The sequence below is a fragment of the Akebia trifoliata genome, chromosome 7 (assembly GCF_017979445.1).
Source record: "Akebia trifoliata isolate Shusen 1 chromosome 7, ASM1797944v1, whole genome shotgun sequence".
Classification (NCBI taxonomy): domain Eukaryota; kingdom Viridiplantae; phylum Streptophyta; class Magnoliopsida; order Ranunculales; family Lardizabalaceae; genus Akebia; species Akebia trifoliata.
Window position 1 is genome coordinate 23358506 of NC_141381.1, and position 6905 is coordinate 23365410.

The window sequence follows — 6905 nt, forward strand, 5'->3', positions numbered from 1 at the left end:
TATACTATAATTTATTTTCCAATATTATCAGGTATACCAGATAGATATGAAGGGAGCACATAAGGGAAGTTAATTTTATTTTCAACATGATAAAAACATCAATGTAGGTCATAACTAACATTTATCTAGAACTTTTAGGCATCTTATGGTTCATGCAATAAGAAAATATAATTGTTTCAGTGAACATGTTTTGACCTGTTGAGAAACTTGTTGATAGATGAGTATAGCATAGAAGAAGATGTTGAGATGGATCAAAAAGCACAAAAGAATAAATGAATATTGTAGATACGTGGCTTACGTCATTACGACAACCACTTCTACTATGGTTTGGAGTCGCCACCATTCATGTTGGAAGTGGGTGTAAATGGTCACCCGATGAACATTTTTCAAAAAATGACATTTTGGCATTAGTGACTTGCGATGGATAAGGAACTACTCGAACTTAGGGATTTAGGCAAACAGCTCGGTTGGAGAAAATGGAAGGTGTTAGGCATTTTTTTCTCCCCGCCAAGTGGCGGTAACCTCTACGCAACTCGGTCATTTTGATTTTAAAAAAGATGAAAATAAAGTGCCACGTGTGTGCATTTGTACCCTAAATAGGGATTTACTTTCAGCTCGATCATAGGATCATCTCATTGAAGGAGATGATCCAAATGAATCATTTGCCTTGAAATCCATTCACCCTAAAATTTAAAATAAAATGAAGAGAATGGGATAATAGAAGAGGGATGAGGAGAGGATAGAGAGAGAGGGGGGGGTGTTTTGTTGCACCCACCTTGAAGCTTCAACCTTGATTTTCTTTCTTGTCTTCTTTTTCTTCAATGTATTTTAAGGTCCTTAGTAAATTATGAGAATGTAACTCATTTTGAATTAGTATGAGAAAGTAGTGAAGAGATGAGTAGAGATTGAGAGTATAGAGTAGAGTGATTTTTGTGAGACTTTTTAAAATATTTTTTTAGTGAGAGTTGGGAACTATTTTTGGGAAGAGAAAGGGGGTATTTATAGATGTTGAAGGGTAGTTTTAGGGATATAATGGGGTAAAGTGGGGAAGAGTAGAGAATGGCATATGGAATAGGAGTAATTATGTATTGAGGGTAAATGGGTTGTGTTTTTATCCAAATGGTTTGGATCTTAACCAAACCATTTGGGTGGAGTATTTGATGAGGTGAGATGATGGGTGTTTAAGAGGGTGGTTGATTGATTGAGTGGTGTTTGGTTTAAGAGAATGGAGGGTGTAAGAGGGTGGTTGGAAGGATGAGGAAGATGGTGATATGTGGCAAGATGTGTAGATATTAGGGATTTAGATTTAATTGACGGGAGAGATTGAGTGTTTGATTTGAGAAAATGGGTGTAGGTTTAGGTTGTTATAGGAAATGATGATTGTAGATTAGGGAGAGGTATGATGATGGTAGGTTAGGGAGAGGTGTGGGTTGGAGGTGTTTGATTTGAAAGAATAGGGGTTAGGGAATTATGAGGGTAGGTTAGGGGAGGGTGTAGGTTGATAGTATTTGATTTGAGAGAATGGAGGTTTATGGGGAGTAATGAGGGAAGGTGTGAGTTGATGTGATTTTTTAGAGAAAATGTGATGTGGGTAGTTAATGTTTTAGAGAAAGGTGATAGGGTGGGTGGTTTGATGAGGGAGTGATGACATGTGTCATCTTTTGATGATAAAAGAGTGATTGGTTGATGTGGGTTGTGATTTATGGGTTAGGGTTGTGGGTTAGATATGAATTGGATATGGGTTTGGGCTTAGGGGCATTGAGCTTGGGTTTTGGGAAATGTTAGGGGTTTTATGAATTGGTTTGGGGTGATTTTGAATTGGGTTTTTTAGGGTGGGTAGATCATAGGATTTAGGTGATATGGGATAAATTTTAGGTTAGGGGGGTAAGGGGAGAAATTGATTTTGAAAAGTTGAGGGTTTGTAGGCTTTGAACGGGTTTGAGGTGTTTTCGATTTAAGAAGTGAGACGATGAAGGGTAGAGGAAGTGATTGACATCCCAAGTCTCATTTTTTTTTTTAATTTATTATTTTTTTTTTAGGTTTTTGAAATCATTGATTTGATCAAAAATGCCACGTGTTGGCAAATTGAGACTTTTAGGCCCGTTGGAGAATTTTATTGCAAATCAGATACTTTTTTGGATGCAAGAGAGAAGCGATGAAGATTGGGAAAGCATGGGGTAGGTCCGATCTCTTTGGTGGGTCCCTTAGACCATTGGAAGGTCTCAGGGGCCTCGATTCGATCAAAATATCACTTTTTAGTGATTCGGGCCTTTGAGGCCCGTTGGCCCATTTATTTGGAAAATCGATATTTTTGGGCCCTTTCGAATAGAAGCCCGTTCAAATTGGGGTGTCAACAAATATGATCAAGGAAACTTATGAGTAACTTCAATAGAAGATAAAATAAGAAAAAGTTCTTTGAGGTGGTTTGGGCATGTGCAAATAAGATCAATAACATCACTTGTAATGACCTAGATTTTAACTTGTGTCTCGAGGTAAATTCAAAGTTATGATTCTGCAAATTGTGAATTTTTACCATAGTTTAATAGTACAAATTTTGATTTATGAACTTTTAAGGAAAAATCGACATCACCATTAGGCTCAAAGAGTCAAGAAACATATATTAGTCTATAAGCACACACTGATCAAAGGTCGAATGAGAAAGCTGCCAAATTCTCGAATTTTGTGTTAATTTGTACCTAGAAGGGAGAACGATTGTTATAGTTAGAAATTGAGAAATCTAAGCATACCGTTAGATTTGTGGCAAAAACTTATTAAGAATAGAGTCTAAGTTTTCGAATTTCGGGTATTGATCGACGAATTGTGGAAGGGATTAAAACGAAGTTGGAAATTACGATTTCTTTTTAAGAATAGTATAGATATTATATACCAATCATTTGAGAAAAATATAGATTTTTCTATCCAAACACACTCTAAAATCCATAGAGGTTGAAACTCAGATCTAGGTCCATCGAGGGAGATTCAAGAGACGGTGTAGAAGGGAAAATGGTTCATCTCATCGTTAGCTTTGAAAGGAAATGAAGAATTTGAGTTTTCGACCACATCCGAGAGAGAGCTTCTGAAATCAACTCGATCTCTAGCATTCTTCACGGATCTTTTTGCTTCGATCCGATGTAGGGAATTCCTAGATCTTTCTAATAATTGTAGTTTTTGATGCATCTAGATTTCTATTCAAAATTCTACTATCTCGGTGTTAAAATTAAGAAAATGATATGTTCTACAATTCATGCTTAGAATAGATTGATTCGACACATTTCTTGCAAATCTATGTTTCAAAAATCGTTATTTCAATGTTGATTGAATTTGTAGAAATCCTTTGGTTTCTTAAATTTTCCATTTCTATTTTCTGTCGACCAAATTTATTTTCACAAAATCAAAATCAGACCAAACCATTACAACCAGATGATGATCAAAAACCCATGATTAGAACCCAATGAGTCAACTCTCTAAGTTGATTGCAGCGTAGGAAGGTCTACTTACGACGCAGGTAAACTAAGACCTTTCTCAATTTTGTAAATTTTTGGGATGTCCTGAGTCCCAATATTTTATAGTGGTGAAGTCCTTTTCCTATAACTATGCCTAAATTTTGCCAAACATTTTGAAAAATCTTAATTTTTCCTATTTTTGTTGGTACCATTTTATTTTTCAAATTTTAACAAAAATTTATACACCATTACAATCCATAACCCATCCCATGACCACCCTAAAAATTTGACCCATTTTAGTGTCAGTTTCCATGCGGCACGCAATGAGTTTTATGCGATGCAAAGAAAGTGTCACCTCAGCTAGTGAATTTTGAAAATTTGTCTTCTTTGTAATCTTGATTGTAAAGAAAACTCAATTAGAATATTTTGTTTAGAAATGGATGGTCTTGACAAAGAAAGAAAAAAATACCTTTTAAACGTTACAAAACGGGATAAAAACGCAGTAAACTTTGAATGAATATATTGAAAATGCATGTCCTTGATTCTTATAACCCAAAGTATGAACTCTCTTTGGGTGCGTGTGTTAGCGAGTGGGTATCCGGGATTAATATTTACTTTCCATTATCTCAAGATAGTGTGTAGTGTATTTGGTAGGAAATCAGATATCAATTCCACACAATTGTATGTTATTTTCTATTACATTTTCAAAAAAAAAAATTTTAATAAAAGAAAAAGAAGATCGTATATATGTATTTATTCTGGGAATTGTTAAAGAGTCTGTGAATGTCTAAAGGGATAATGTGTCTTGTCATTTTCAGAGTGACATATTATCTTAGTATGTACAATTGGGATACTAGCCTCATGTGTGGTATGAGATGTATATGACAATAATATCACAAATTGAGATCTGAGATATTCATTTCTATTTTTACTAGTAAACTATGTAAGGTAAAGGTAATCTATAGACGAATGGAAATGTATTACAAGAATCACGTTTTTGCCCGATAGGCTTAGATGAAGATGACTAATCAATGATCATTAACATTCTATTAGTAGTCAAACATATTGACACTTCGTGAAAGAACTTGTACTATATGGTCACAATCAATAGCCAACCTGAGTTAAATAAATGGTCACCTAATTGTGGTAAGTGTAGCAACCAGCAACAAAATCAAGAACTAACGATGGGATTTCACATCGATGAAGTTTGAAACAATCGGATCCTAACTAGGAGGTATCTAGTCCTGAATTCTAACCACTCTTACCAACTCCACTACCACTTCTTACACTTAAAACATGTTAAATACACTTTATTTGTTTCAAATTGGAATTACCTTACAAATTATTGAAATAATGTCATATTTTATGTTTCTAGTATGACTATATTACTTTCTTCTTATTTGTTTTGAAAACTTGCATGTATTCCAAATGTATTAAAATAATTTTCCCTATGTCTAGGAGATTGTTAATACAAGATAGTCGTTTCCTATCAGGTAACTCCCTCGTTAGTCACTCTACCATTGAAATTACAAATGTATTAGAATGATTTTCAACGCAAGCATTTAGGTTATACCCACTAGTCTAGTTCCTACTCAGGTTTAAAGCCTTTATTTGTCTTTGAGTGTGAGAGTGTTTGTGTTTTAGAGAGAGGATTCTCGTTTGTTGGCTATGCTTATGCCATTTGTTTTTATATTCGAAGTTTATGCTTGAGTACTCTCTTGTTCTCAGACACTTTGTGGGTTTGTCATCACGTTTGTAGTTCAGTTTGCCTTATTATTCCACTGCTATAATAAGACACTTTGTGGGTTTGTCATCACTCTCTTGTTGTTTATTGCCTTAGATTTTACGCTAGAATCATAGAGATTCATGTTAGAATTTAGGGGTTCTACATCACTAGTGAGGAGTGCTTTAGTGAGACATCTAAGGCGATAAAAGGACAAGAGGAAGTTTAAAAATGATTTGGATGGAATAAGTTTTTACAATTGTCTCCTACAAAAATAAACTTGTAATAGTCTTACCATGCATGGTTTTGTTAACAAGATCTTTTACATAAGTTTGTGAAACCCACATAAAAATGAGTCAAGGACTTAATTTTTGCGATAATAACCTTCCCAAAAGGTAAGCCCTCAACCTCAATTTATCTCCATCTAGGCCCACAACCCTTTTAATTTTCGGCCGATGGATACAAGATTAAATTATAGGAAAAAATTTAACAAGAAGGTATTAAGAACCATACCTTAAGGATTTGAGGGTTGGTTGGTTAAAAAATAACTTGTATCATATGGATATGAGTAAATTGAAGGAAATTGAGAGTAACCCCAATATGTGATAAAATAAAGTCAATTGAGAAAGTTTGGGAATCCAAAGCAGCAATAAAATAACATGGGTTTATTGTAGAAAGTTAAAGGTTGTAAAAAGACATAGAAAAAGATGAAAATGTGTGGATGGAAGAGTAAATAAGAAAAGATAAATAAATATATGCAAATATTACAAAATAATTAAGATACCTTTGAAACGAGGTGCTAAACTTCAGTGGGCAAAAGATGCAAAAACAGTAAGCCCATTCACCCAACTAGGATTCTAACACCTTTTCATCACAAAAAACTGCCAACTTTGATCTTTACCCATCACTAGTAGAAACCCGTCCAACCTTTTTGGGAAGGTTAAAGTTTGAACTCAGTTTTTCTACTCCATTGTTGTTCCAATTAGAACCACTTTGTTCACATGGGAAAAAAGAGAAAAGCTGATAACATTTTCAATATGATTTGAATAAAATTAATTCAAAAAAAAAGTTCGAGGAGGGTTCCTCATTCACCTCTAAGTTATGAGTATATTATTTATTGTTCTAAGGCAATTCAATAGGCATATTTGAAAATTTGACATTGCACTCAGGTTAAACAAAATATTTTACAATATCAATAAATATAAACCATTCCAAAAAATATGTAGTTATTATAGAGGTAAAATCTCAAATGTCGTCGATTCCTCGAGATTTACCCAAAATAATCAATTTTTATTGTTCTCGATTCACAAAAATGGTAAAAATCGCACAAAAAAAAATGATAAAAGATAAGGGAGAAAAAACAAAAAACAAAAAACAAAAATTGTTTCGAGGTTTATTATAAAATCAGATTACGTCCTCGAGCTCTAAAAAGTTATTCAACTATTCTTCAAGCCATTACAAGATCTACAAAACCTAGCCTCCTCTACCTTTTTTCCTCCTCTCAAGAGTCCCCTTTTTTTACATAGTAGTTCTCCTTATATAGATACAAAAGACGAAACTAAACCTTAATGGAATGAGTCAATCTCCCCCCAATCAAGGGATTCTCAATCAACTATTCAAATCTAATTCAAAATATAAGAATCGAAACCTTGAGATATGCATTAAATATGTCATGTGACGAATATTCGTTTTATTTACACCACGTGTTTAATATAGATTTTACAATCTCTACAGTTAAC